General features: G+C 46.8%; 1 long non-coding RNA gene across 1 annotated transcript; it reads right to left on the reverse strand.

Moving 5' to 3' along the window:
• Nucleotides 1-1631: 1631 nt before the first annotated feature.
• On the reverse strand, nt 1632-10264 carry LOC142604844 (uncharacterized). The gene is made up of 3 exons (XR_012838687.1): nt 10210-10264; nt 9759-10000; nt 1632-2237 (listed from the first exon to the last, which is right to left on the reverse strand). It is a non-coding gene; the product is annotated as an uncharacterized LOC142604844 (long non-coding RNA).
• Nucleotides 10265-14161: the final 3897 nt, after the last annotated feature.

Raw genomic sequence — 14161 nt, forward strand, 5'->3', positions numbered from 1 at the left:
ATGGTGCTGCAGATTTGGAAAGAGAGAAGCCTGGGAGGAGATAGCAGATAGATGAGATAAGCAGCCGTGTGTGGAGCTGATGGATAGAGACGGAGTGCGGTTTTCCTTTACTAGCTCACTCTTTTAAATATTGATCTGGAAGCTTTCTTGGATCCATATCAGTGAGCTCTGATTTACGTTCCCATCTCTGCCTGCCTGTGTTCTTTTCCCAGTGGAAAATCAAAGGGCTTGTACCTACAAATACCCATTTTCCACTTGGCCAGCTAGCTGGCAAATGCGAGCACCGCTGCATGCCAGCTGTGCACAGATGTCCATGGGCTTTGCCATCTGCAAAGCGTGGGATGGTGCTGTCTCCTCGCGTGGCACAGCAGTTAGAGCAGGTGGACACAGGCAGAGACCACTTCTGATACCTGTAAAGGAAGATTTTTAAAAACTTTCTTCACCCACTGTCCTTTGATCTTTCTCTGGCTTGTGGTTCAATCCAAGGAATGTTGTTTAACTTCCTTTACTTGCCATTCCTGCAGGCCTATTTGAACTTGAGGAATTGGGTTTTTCTTACGACTTCAAAGCCGGGTTTAATGACTGTAAAGAGCAGCACAGCTGTGGCACTCCGGGTACAAGACGTCCTGTCTCAGGAATTGTCAGGGAATAATAAAAGCATACATGGTAAAGACATGTTGCAAGTCACCTGCACTGTAAATAAATGTGCCTGCTGCTCTCAGAATTGACTTCTCTTCATTGTACTCAGAATGATTCTCTGAATTGAAATGCTTTCATATCTGAAGGGAGGGGATGGGGAGAAAAAAAAATGTTCCCTGAAGATAAAAAGTGTAATAGTCTATTTTATTTTCCACTTTCCACATCAATAATGAAAAGTTATCCTCCAGGGACAGCTAGCAACATGCTCAACTCTACCTCTTACACATCAGCAGCACAAAGCATCCCTCGACGTCGAGGCTGTGATACAAAGCGCCAGGCAGATCAGAGCTGGGGCAAGGAGGGGAAGCAGGGGCAAGGCAGAGCCTGCTTCCAGCCCGAGGCTACCCGAGTTCCCAATTGACAAGTGTTACCACTGAGGTCATGCCTTGAAGTCATGACTACAAAAGCAAATGGAGGCAGAGTGACTCTTAAGATACCCAAAAAAGAAAAAAAAAATTAAATAAATACAGCGGGAAAAAAAATCTAGGCAGAAGCTGTCAAACAAGGGAACATTTCTTTTTATGCCCAAAATAAATAACGTATAAATAAGGCTTCTTGCTGCTTAATGATACTAGGGTTGACCAGGAGCTCAAATAGCTGAATGAAACGGGCTCTGTTCACTTGATTTCTTCCTCTGACTACTGCTTTTATCCCTCTGTTTTCTCCTTTTACACCGGCTTCTCCCCCAGCTCTCAGTCTGCAGTGACATTATACCCTTCTGAAAAATATGTCCCCCCTCCAGTTGGACTGGCACCAACTCGGCTATTGCTCAAGTTTCTTCTAAACAACCATTCTACTATCTTCTAGACTGGGAGCAGGACAAAGATGTGGTAGACTATGCCAAGGTCTTGCAGAGACTCTGTTACCTCTAAGGACCAAGGTCCTTCTCTGCAGGTGAAGATCCTCCACCCTGACAGCAGATGACTCCTCTAGACATCTTCAAGCTTTATTTCCTCTAGTTCTACAATGATCATCTCAAAAATGGTTTCTTCCAGAAACGGTGATGCTTACCTGATCAGTGTCAACATCCAGACCAGGGAACAACAGCACCGTACTTGATGTTGGCAAAACTGGGACATGCCACTTGTTTTGCAAGAGTCCAACTTTGGGATTCAAAGCTTTCACCACAGCCTGCCCTGCAGTCTCCTTTTTGTCCCCCAATTGATAATTTTCAGCCCGATGGGTCTCAGAAGCACAGTGACACACCATTAGCAGCCCTGCGCTACTTGCTAAATGCCAGTAAATTCACCAGCAAAAGCAGGCAATCATTCTGGGCAGCTTAATCTTTGACTGCTTAAATTAAGATCTTTTACAAGGGCTTTATTTTCAAGGAAAGAGTGATCAGCTTGTCCTGAAAATGAGATTCTTTTAAAGTGTTTCATCTGCATTACCCGCTTTTGACAAGTTTGACGTGATGGAAGTCCTGCTTGAGTACGTACTTAGAGGGTTTGGTGTAAATTCTGGGCAGGCTTCTCAGGGAATGGATCTTCACGTTACTCCGCAGTCAATTACTGACAGTGACCCACCTCTTCTGCTTTCTGCAGGCAAATAAAACCTGAATTTATTTTTACATTCCCATCCCCATGTTTTTCCCTGCAATTAAGTGCTGCTTTTTTTTTACGGCTGCGTCTAATGCCTTGGTGTAAAATATGTCATTCTAAAGCAGAAGTAATGGTTTCGCACGTATCCCTTGGAGTCACCAACTAGCCAAGAAGCTGTCACACTGGCCAAGCTAATATGGCACTTGCTTTGGACTTGTTAACCATGAAAGCAATTGCATCCTGTTTTATCAAGGTGAGAGTGAAAGTTGGTTCCTTTGTGTTCAATAAGGAAGTAACAAAAATAATAATAGCTATCTGTGGTGAATAACAATAATGGACACCCCGCAAACAGCCTATCGGGAAACGCCAGCCAGCTGGAAAATGCAAGTAACAAGCATTTTACATATTCCAATTTGTTCTTCCATTTTCCTCTGTTTAATAAGGGAGAGAAAGTGCTTTGTGTGTGGAATGGAAAAGAGAAATCAGGCAGCAACGGTGCCTTTCCCAGTGTGCACCACTAACCGATCTGTGATGGATGGAGCTCCTCCCGTGTCCCAGCAGGCATGACAGTAACTGTCACCAATCACAAGTAAAACTGAAGTAATTAATAGTGGGGCACCACCATCTTTCACTCTCATGCAGTTGGCTCCCATTTAAATAATAAGAATCTTAATTTCTTGCTCGACTTGGGCTGGACTTGATTGTACTTAAGATAATTCCAGCGCAGAGGTGGAGGACCTCCTTGGGCAAAGCTTAGCCACAGGGACACTGATTTGATTCCTTGAGCAGAAAGCTGGGGACTGCTCCTAAATGATCACTGTTGCCACAGCCAGGACCCTCACAGCATCCTGGATCCATAAATTATCTGTGTCCTTTTTCTTTCTTTTTTTTTTCCCCCTGTATTAAATAGAATCTGCAGCAACAAGCTCAAAATGTTCATATTATTTATTATACCTAGGTGGGGGGTAGAGCTTCTTTTATTGCAGTATAAAAAATACACAGCAGATTTGACGCAAATCCCTGGCACTCCAAAAGATGCATCACTGTCCTCCAGAAAGCCTGGTCCAGGGGAGGACATGCTGCAAGAAATGGGATGGCAGATCTGGAGATGGAAGGATAAGGGGAAGAAGGAATGAGTCAAGAAGCCCAAGTGCTGTGCCCCTGCCAGTCTAATCTTGCTGCTGAGATATCACCATGCTACAACCCACGGTGAGGCTTGCCCGACGTTTTTCTGGTCTTCGAGGACCCCAGCCAGGGTGCTGCGTGTCAAGCCCTGAGCCCCACACAGGGTGATGGGGCGTCAAGAGCCATCCCCTCTGCAGAAGTGGGAAAGCTGCAATAGATCAGCCTAGAGTGAAGAGAATTGCAGGAGAATAGAGAAAGCAAGACCGTAGCACTGCCTGCTCCAGCACCGAATCCCTCTCCCCACTGATTGTGTCGAGAACTAGAAGTCTATCACTTCAGCCTAATGGAGCATCATCAACTTACCTCAATGAGGCACTTAATCGAAAGAGCATTTATACCACTTGGATTGCCAGCCGCACTTTATGACAGCTCTTTGCACAAGAGATGTCATTGTGCATTTACTTCTTTGTTAGGCTAGATTGGAGTTATCAGCAGTTGAGTAAACCCTGCCATTCGCAGGAACACCCTGCATACGTTTGTAGGACAGAAAGAAACAGAACAGGAAAAAAGGCAGAGCTGGTAGAGACAGGCATGACTTTGGCGATAAGGAGAGATGCAACAAAGCCATTCTCCAGCAAGACAAGATGGTTTGGGCCATATCCTTAACTAGTGTAATCCCCATGATGGTCTGCATTCACACCACCATCTGTCATGTCTGCATTTAAGCAAAAAATAAGTAATTCAGAGTAGCTACCATGCAGGATTGAAGATAATTCTTAATGCAGTGAACAGAGATATCTACATATAATTTTCTGAATTTGGCCCTTGTTTGTTGCTACAGGCTGTATGATGAGCTGTGGCTGACAGCTCTTTACAGTAGGTTTCTAATGTCCACATCAGTCTCTTGGCCTGCACCAGTAGTAAGTGTCCCACCCACCTGTGGTGCTGCAGTAGATGATCTGAATAGAGCACCATGCTAACTCACACCAACCCAAGAAACATCCCCAATACAACACAGGCTGCCATTGAAAATAATAAATGCCTTATTTACAAATATAAAGAAGAGGAAGAAAAAAACCTCACAGCTGGAGAGAGCCAGCTACAGGATAAGAGAAAGTTGGAGTCCATTCTGCTAATTCCTGTAAGGAAACAATTAAAAAAAAAAAAAAAAAAAAAAAAAAGAAGTAATAATTGGTCTTCCTTCCTGAAAGCAGACTGAGACATATCCTAAATTGGAGGAAGAAAATTCAGAGTGAGCCATTCTGAAGAGAAAGAAGTTAGATTCAGAAAAAGTGGTAGAAATCCTGCTGAATTTAGGAGAAGAGAAGGCAGTTACTTTTTACCTAAAATCTATACCTGTTGTAGCTACTGGATTACACCTAGGTAAACTCAGAGTGAGTGCTGAAAAGACATTGCATTTATATACAGGACTGAATAATAAGCATTGCCTAATCCCTTGGCAAACCCAATTTACACAGCAGAGTTGGACTCACCCTTTGGACTTACCTCCCTTTGTGCTGCAGCGTCCCTCTGTTCACCATTGCACAAGTCTAGATGGCAGTTTTAGACAAGAAAGTGCAATTTAGATGGTAAAAATTACGTGCATTGGACAATTTGCACAAGTTTCTGCTTTGGGTCTTACAGCCTCCAGGAGCCTGGCTAAGACAGTGAGCAATGTCAACCGAGGAGCTTCCTTCCACCTTGGGACGAGACCTCCGTTGAGCACCAGTGCCCAGCTCTCATGAAAGTCTTTTTGCTATCTGAGCTCCTGTTTCTCCCTAGTGCTCTTTGCAGAGCCATGGGGATTCCTTTCCAACAAAACCAACAGGTTTTCTCTTCTGCTTGCAAGTCCCTTCCTGCAGGTAACACTTCACTCATCCTCCATCTCTTCAGGGTCAACAACCTGCTGTAGGGCACCTCTTTGAGCCTGGGGAAAGGTCTAAAACCAGGCAGAAAAAGTGAATCCCATTTCCTTAGCATGGTGGAGAGAGAGGGATGGATGAGGGAAGCGTGCCTGGTGGCCCAGGGAAAAGCTGGTGGGAAGACAGCAGTTTTCATACTAACCCGCAGGGGGTTTATTTGCCTCTGTTGAAATCCTGTGTGTAATTAACTGATCTCTGATAACATTTGCCTTGTCAGGATAGAATTCAGATCTTATCTTGTCTGACAGCAGCGTTTATGGTGTTAATGCTGGGAAAGAAAGGGGGAAGCTGTAATTGTGGAAACCCTATTTAATTTGAGGATTCTGTTATCTTGTCACACGGGCCGAGATTTCACTAATAGATTCTGACTCCAGGAAAATTATATGCTCAAATAGATGGGATTTTAACAGACAAGATCCCATTGATATTTATGTGAAAATACAGTCAGCTGCATTGAACATTTAGAAATGTGGCTTTGCTTAGGAGAACTGCTAAAGCTAAGGGCGACCAAAGGATCCTACCAAGAGCTGCATCATCCCAGAGTGGTCCAGGACATGAACAGAGGGTCACCAAAGCAGACCAAGAGTGGTCCGGGGAGTTTTGATAGATCAGAGGGAGCCTTTGCCCCCATGAATCAGTGAGCACGGGACTTACTGCCACAGACCAGAGAGTAATCAGCCCTGATAGGAAGTTTCCAAGACATCAGCTATGACTTGGTCATCCTGGCCAAGGTCTCACCATACTTTTGGTTTAATGTTGAGTTAAACATGCCCTGCCAGAGGGGAACAAGTGAAGATAAACAAAGACCACTGCCATACCTGTTCCGTTAATGGACAACGCAGTGTCTAGTCCCAGCACAGGGTGGCTGGGGCGATAGTGGGTGCAGACCAAGGCCACCACTGCCCCCCACCCTGGGCTGGAGAGAAGTCACTCAGAGGAGAGGGCCTTTGGGGACACGCTTGCAACCACCACGAATGTGTGAATCCCATCTACCACTTGCATGTCCACCCCTGACCTCAACTGCTTTCACATCCCCACGGCACACGAGCAGAGCATGAGGTGGTTGCATGGAGGGGCAACAGTCACCGCCGCCACACTCAGCATCATCTCCTTCTTTGACCAGAACAGGTATGATGGATCCCTGATGTGGATCTAGCTTAGGTTTATAGGCAAAGTCCTTTGTCTAGAAGAACAAATGCCCACAGAGTATCTACAATACCCTTGACAAACATGCTAGCTAACAGATGATCAATTATTTATGACAAAACCATAAACTCTAGATGACAGAAACCCACTGCGTCTTCATCAAAACCATTGACTATCTTGCAGCTTGCTAACAACTATCCTTAGGAGACCTCTCCTCCCTTCAGTCCAGCCTGACTCCAGCACAAATCTTGCAGAAACAGATTATTTGTGCGTGTTGTATGTGCATGTGCACGTCCAAGGCTTTGAAAGACCCTGCTTGCACTTGAAAAATATTTGCCTGGAAACCAAACTAGTGATAAAGCCGCCTGTGCTTGCTATCAGCCAGGAGCATGAAGCAGATGTCTGCTCCATAGCACTGAAATACTCAGGTCCAATAGCATAATCTAGCCATGCTGGATTTACCCAACATTTTTATCTTCCTTGCTGTTTTTTCCCCCTCCTCTGTGTAAGATAAGAGGAACACTAAAAAAAAATAAAATAAAATAAATGCACAAATAGCCTTGTTAGTAGATATTGGAGGGGTTTTATCATTATTATTTGTTTATTTATAGCTGATTAATTCTTATCGGTGATGCCAGCTGTCAGCAAGACAAATGTGACACCCCATTAACACCCGATTCCCTGGGAATGCTGCACAGATGAATTATGTTGTTTTGGTCAGGCACCCGTTTGGTTTGGCTCAGGTCCCCGAGGTCCTGGCTATCTTGCTTCCCCAGGAGCGCTCCAAAGCAGGGATGCCGAGGGACCAGCCCCGACTCCCCTTCCCTCTCTCCTCACCTCCCCTATTTTCCCCCAAGAAGGGAGAAGGTTGAAATCTCCTGCTCTTGGACAGCAAGCAGGGATGTGAGAGCGTGTTCTGGTTGGTTTTGTGCTGTGATATCTCTAAGGGCTTTGCAGAAGCGACAGAGGACGTGAGGGACTGAGCTCTGACAAAGCCTTACCAAGACTGGCTGGAGTCCAGCCCAAAAGCTGCACTCGACTGAATTTCAGCCAGAGCTTCCCACCAAAGCTGCATCCTCGTGATTGAGTTTTGGGTGTTATTCCAGCTCAAAAGGGCTTCTGAGCACCAGGAGTGCTAGAGAAAAGGGGAGGACAGATGCTGCCACAGCACTCAATGCTTCCTGTTAGCGCTGCTCCACCTTTCTGGCCAGATTGATCTGTTTTTCCATTGCTATCATAAAAGTGCTGTAAAGCCCCAAGTCTGTACAAGCATTATGTCACATGCCCGTCTCAGCAGAAACCCAACCATCTGCTTACAGCCCAGCCCAGATGTCAGGGCTGCTCCCAGTCAGGCTGGAGCACTGGAGAAGTGAGGGACTGGGGAACATGAAGCCATACGGTGACAAGGCCAGAATGGGCAAGGGTTCACACCCCAAATACTGGGATCAGCACCATGAGCTCTTCAACAAGTAGGGAGATGGGGCTCTGACTGCAAGAGATGGTCTCCAGCTCTTCCCCACGCTATGCCCAGGGGGGACATGGGGCTCAGTAGGGCACACCATCAGTGCACACTCCACATTTGCCACTGCACCTCGTCTCCCTGTCCCCCATTTGAGCACAGAGATAACTGTGCCCTTCTTGCCTGGGCAACTGAGGTGCTCCTGTGGCCTTCCCAGAGGTGACATGTGTGACGTTGCCTTCAGCAATGGGGACATCAGCACTGCTGGAAAGTGCTGCAGGGTGACTGCTGCTTTCACCTCCCCGTCGTTTGTGTCAGTGGAGAGGGTGATATGGGAGGGTGATACACGAATGCGGATGGCAGAGAGAGATTTCATTATGCAGAATAAGTCCCACGTGCTGCGTTGCTCCTACAAGAAATAACTTTCCCTTCCCTCCACCATCCCTTTTGGAGATGACGGGGAATGCATCTCTGTGAGTTACAGCAGGAGGAGCTGGGATAGAGGGATGACAGACGGGGCCAATGCAGTTCCCGCTAGGAAGTGGGAAGCTGTCAGGACAGGCTCTGCAGTGGTTACAGACCTTGGTTTGATTTTTTTACCCCTCTCTGAGTCTGTTTAGAAATGGCAGATATTGGAAAACAGCTCTGAGGCCTTTCTTTAATAAGCAGTTTGAACTGATTTTTCCTTTGTAGTATAGCCCAATCTCTTTTACCAGAAGAAAGGAGTGGAGCGCAGGTCCGCGCAGTGGACCGGGTCCTGCAAAGGGCGGCTCGCTCAGAGCACCCATGCGATGCCTCACACTGTCTACTCCTGCTGGGAATTCCTCTCCACTCTCTCCCCACCCTCTTGGAGGGTGCTGGGAGGACACCGATGGATGATGCCAGGCTGTTGTACTAGACAGTCTTTGTGCAAACTGCAGCAGAGAAAACTCAAGGACTTTGCGCCATTTGAGCAGATTTGATCAGGCTGCTCTCAGACAACTGCTTTCGAGCACATGCTTGTCCAAGCACAGGCAGACGTAACTGGAGTATGGAGGGGTTCCAGGCTCGACCAACAGCATAGCAGGAACATCTCACCTTCCAGGGCACCTGATCCTGGCTGGGGGTCCCACTTTGGGGCTCTGCCACAAGACTCCCCTCCTCGCAGTCGTCCCTTGAGGAACCTGACAGCCCTGGAATTAACAGCAATGGGCTCTTATGGTTTGCTGGCCTCAGGAACCTGGGCATACAGTACCATCTCAAAACCACATTGCAAATGGCATCCGGTGCATGAGGATGTTGGGCTGACATGACCTCAAATTAATGTATAAGTATTTTTCTAATTCCCTATATGTCAATGGGTACCTTAGCCATCTATGAAAATGCCAAAGTCCATAACTCAGCGTGTTTACACATGTTCCTATCTCCCATCAAATCCATTTGACTCCAAAAATAAGGTTTTGGTTTAAACATTCCCCTTATGCCATGCTGAATCAGTCCTATTTCTTATGCTTCCACTTCTCCAAATCTCTAATTAGAAGACAAATATTCATCTTCTTCACCTAGTTACTGTGAAGCTTAACACCTTCATGTTTGTTTGCAAAGTGCTTTCAGATGCTTGCTTGAAATGTGTTTTGAAAGTTCAACATAATCTGCATTACAATTCTTACATCCAGAGCCTTACAGATGGTGGTTAGGGATGAGATTTCTCTCAGTACAACATAAGCATTGTCATAGCACAGAGCTGCTGCACGATGCTGCGATACCACTAGCGCGGCTGGTAAACTCTATCTTAAGACAAATTGGGGGCCAAATTTCCATGCTGTCCCCTCCCATCTTTTTCACAGCCTGCTCAACAGGCTGCTTTGCTTCAACACCTCCTCCTACCTCCTCGCTACCGGGGATGTGCCCATCCTCACTGTCTTGCCATGAGTACCAGTGGATGAAAATGCTGCCTCGAGCGAAGGCTTGAGATGATGCTGCTTTTGAAGGATGCAGGTAGTCCTCATGGGTAGGGCACCTGCAGACTCGTCTCCTTTCTTCCTGCTTTCCTTCTCACTTTGGCCTTCCCGTGGCTCAAGGAAAGAAGTTATAATCCTTCCCTTCATTGGGGTAACACCTTGGAAACTCTAAAAAATAAGAAAATAAAAAGCAGTATTTCTGCAAACCCTTGTTGACACACTATTCACAGGAGGCCACTTGCAGGTCAATAGGACTTGGGCTCCTGGGCTATCCAGCCACCGTGACAAGGCAGAGCAGCAGCCTCAGGGGGACTCGGTGGGACACACAGCCGGGAAGCTGATCCGGACAAGGGGAAGCAATGGGAGAGACCTCCTACCTCCGGCTCTCAGCAGTGCAAGGAGAGCCAGGCAGCTAAATTGTGTGTGCTGTCTGCAGATTTTGTGAGTGATTTGTGCATCATGGAGTGAGTTTTAAATAGCCTCGGGCACAGCAGTTATTTCCTTTACTGGTCTGAGGAAATCAGGTTTAGGATGGAGGTAGCCTGAACTGCTAATAGGAAGGGAACAGTGATTCGCAGACAACTTAAGCAAGAGCAGCTTTCATTCTCATTGGAAACATGTCAACGTTTTGGCACAACATCCTGCTTGAAAACAAATAAAATGTCAACCGAAAGCCAAGGATTTTTCTGTTTTCCCAATGAAATATTGAAATTTACAGCAGGAAGCAGGATGACCTCATGGAAAAAAAAAACATAAACAACCCCAACTCTGTTGAAAGCTTAACCAATTCCAGCCTTGGTAGGAAACCTCCTGACCATAGACGCCCTCTCCAAACACCAGTCCCATAAACCACATCTCCCCTCGCCACGGTGCTGACCTGCACCCGGCAGCAGCGGTGCAGCTCTCGGGAGGAGGATGCCAAGAGCTGGATCCCGCAGGCACGAGCTCACTCAGCAGAAAAGCATCACAGCCGCCTAAATGGATGTGTCACAGCAGGCAGGCAAGAGTTTATGGGCAAACCTTGTAAGAGGTTGTAAGTCGTATGTCTTCAGGGTGACTGTTTGTGTCTTTTTTTTCCTTGGGGAAGAAAAGCCTGTTCGTTAAGAGAGTTCCCTCTAATTCCATTGAGACAAAAATTATGTTGAACTCCCAGGAAAATCTATTTTGCTCCATCTTCAGCTGCTTGCCTTTTACCAGTTCTCTCTCTAATGGAATTACTGAGATGCTTTTGAACAGCACAGAGCCTTATCTTAACCTTTGCTCTGTTTTTGGAAATGATTTAGTGCTGTTCTCTTATCTGGACAGAATTAAAGGCTTTACAATGTCTTTTTCGACTGCTATCTGCTCTTCCCCACCCCCTCCAAAAAATGCTACAGACTTCAAATCATTAGGGAAAAAAAAAAACAAACCAAAACAAAACCAGCAACAACAACAGCAAAACCCCCACCAAAACCACTTTGATTTCGAAAGCAGAAGTTATTCCCAAGAAAAGCTTATTGGTAAAATATTGTCCTTTTGTGAAGGGGGGTTGGAAAGTTAACGAGCCTTCCCCAGGCAGCTGGCAAAGAGATGTGGAAAGAAACAAAAGCTGCTCATGGGGCAGGTCTGCTGGAAAGTCTTTGAAAAATGGCCTGAGCTGCAGATTAATTCTGTTTGGTTTGCGTTCAGTATTGTCTCGCCTGCTTGCCGTGGGGGCTGATGAGGCCTTTGCTAAATGCGTGGAGCTATTTGCTTAGCTGTGCTGTTGTTTCTCTAAGTACTTCCACTCAAATGCCTCTGTTTTGTAACTTTTCATCGAGTGGTCGGGTTTTTTTTGTTGTCTGCGTGGCTTTAGCGCAGTCGGCACTGCTGTGGAGGCAGTGTTGTCTCATGAATAAAGCACTACATTCAAGCAGAATTTAAGATATGTACCTCTTCCCTTTCCTGTTTGTCTCCCTTATCTGATGGATGGGCTCTGTTATTGTACGGGACTCCAGTTCTGAAACGCAGCCCTCTCTGCTGCTGGAGAGAGCGACAGAGATTTCTGCAGGCGCTGCTCACCTCTTCTCGCTGCGGGGCTCATGAACGCTGCCTGAAGGCATTTGATCTGCAGAGGTTAAAGGACCTTCCTGCTCCTCGCTCCAGCCCTAACCTGCAGCATGATCTCGCACACATCAGTTCACCTTTCTCCGTTTCTTTTCCCACACCAGCTTTTGACTCTCTAGCTGGGAAATCTGGTGCTCCAGACTGTCCTTTACCCCTGGCACTGTCTCACATGGCCGGAGCGGAGCACGAGGGAGGTTTTCACACTGTGAGGAGTCTGTAACGAGGACATGGCAATGGGAATATCTCTGGAGACTCAGGCAGTGCCAGCAAGGTGCTGCAGAGCATCCCTCTGCCCGGGGCAGCCTTGGAGCCTGCATCGGCACCGTGGGGACCATGTTGGGGAAGTTTGGGGAGATGCTGGGTGTCAGAGCCCCCCGAGCAGCTCCCAGACAGCTCCTTCCATGCCAGGCTGTGATGTCCTCCCAGATCAAGGGTGGGCTGCATTCACGGGTCACTGGGCACCCTCTTGAAGCCTTAGGAGCAGGCTTGGGTTCAGCTCACAGCAAAACAGATTTAGCATGAATTGAGTCTTTGTTTCCCACGCCAGGATTGTTGTCGGCAGCTCTGCTGAGCACCCCCCACGGCCTGCCCTCCACCACTTCTGTTAGAAAAACCCTTCTGGCTCGCAGCAGAGCCTGGCACCATCCAGACAAGGAGTAAAGGTTTTGCTCTTCCAGCTGTAAAAAAACAATCACGAGTTAATCCCATGCATTTGCCAAACATTTGCTGGATAAGACTTATAAAGAGGGGCTGAATACGAGTATCCTGCACCCACAGCCCATCAGGTACTCATTGCTTCACCTGAAGTCTTCATCCTCCCATTTGCTCTCCCTGTCCTCACAGTTCCTTGCAGGGAGCATCGTTTCTGGGTATTTTTGTACAATGCTTAGCACAGAGGAGAATTGTGGTCAGTGATGGAAGATTCGCCACAGTTTATTTAATAAATACTAATGCAAGGAGGGTGGCTGCTGTGGTGTGATTTCACCTTGAGAGCTGACCCAGGCAGCACTGCCGTGGTTGGGTCAGTAACGTTCACACGCAAAATGTGTGTGAAAACGGTCAGGAGAGTTAAATACCAGATGTCAGTAGATGCTTGATGGAGTCGTTAGTGAAAGCAGTGAAGTGGGCAGTGCTTGGGGGAATTAATGAAATCGTTCAGCCCTAACACCAGGAAGAGGGGAAGAGGGACGGCGCCCGGGAAGGGATGATGTGAGATTTGAAAAGAAATGAGGAGTCAATGAGGTGGAGACGTGAGGAGAGGCCACGGCGGAGGTTTCTGCTCTAATAGCAAGAACGTGGGGTGGGAGAGGGGGCCAGGACCCAGCCACAGCCTGGGAGGTGCAATGGGTGATTTGAAACGCCATGGCCTGAAACAGAGAGCTGAAATGCAGCCTCACCTCGGGCGTGGTGGGGCAGCAAGGAGATGCCCCTGGGGCATTGCACAGAAGCAGAACTTCAGAGGAGTAGAAGAAAAGAAAAAAAAGGCCATATTCAGAGCAAGTGGGACCCGTTGCATTCAGTTATTAAATCTGCTTCAACTAGGGATGACTGACCACAGGTTGTGTATTACCATGGTTTTTCAAGGAACACGTCTTCACGCGCACACAAAACCAGCAGGAAAAGTTTGAAGCTTTTTCCTAGAACAACCCCAGCAATTTGAATGATGACGGAAAGACAAAGGGCACAAATCCAGGTGGTAAATCAGTCCAGAAAATGTAGCAGAGTGCCACAGACCTGTTCTGCTCTTCCCCCATTAAGCACTTTTACAGCCCGGGCTGGGGGCAGATGAATTTGCATTTCAACTTTCCTTCCCCTTCCAAGGTGGCACTTTCTACTTTATGCTTCTTTGAATCAGGAGATGCAGAATTGCCAAAGGAAAATAAAATAAAATGTCATCTTTTTTATTTAATATTTAACTGCTGCTTAGACTCCTCCAAGAAAAGACCCTGATATTACTGTTTGGATTGAATTATGATGGCTCCGCCTGAAAGTTATATATTGCTGGTTCTCCATTATTCATTAATCGTAGCTTTTCCTGTCAAGATCAACATGTACTTCTCAGCTGGTGCCTTGACTGCGTAATGCCTCAGATAGGGAGGGAATGTAAAAAAGATGCCTCTTAATTGTTTGGGGATTTCAGACATGGCTTTTAAAATGTCAGTGGCGGTTCCTGAAAGATGGCATCCTTTTCCCTATGAGCTCTAGATTGCCAACAGATGTTAACAGCCCCCGGCTCCACCCGAT

The sequence above is a fragment of the Balearica regulorum genome, chromosome 22, assembly GCF_011004875.1.
Source record: "Balearica regulorum gibbericeps isolate bBalReg1 chromosome 22, bBalReg1.pri, whole genome shotgun sequence".
NCBI classification, from domain to species: domain Eukaryota; kingdom Metazoa; phylum Chordata; class Aves; order Gruiformes; family Gruidae; genus Balearica; species Balearica regulorum.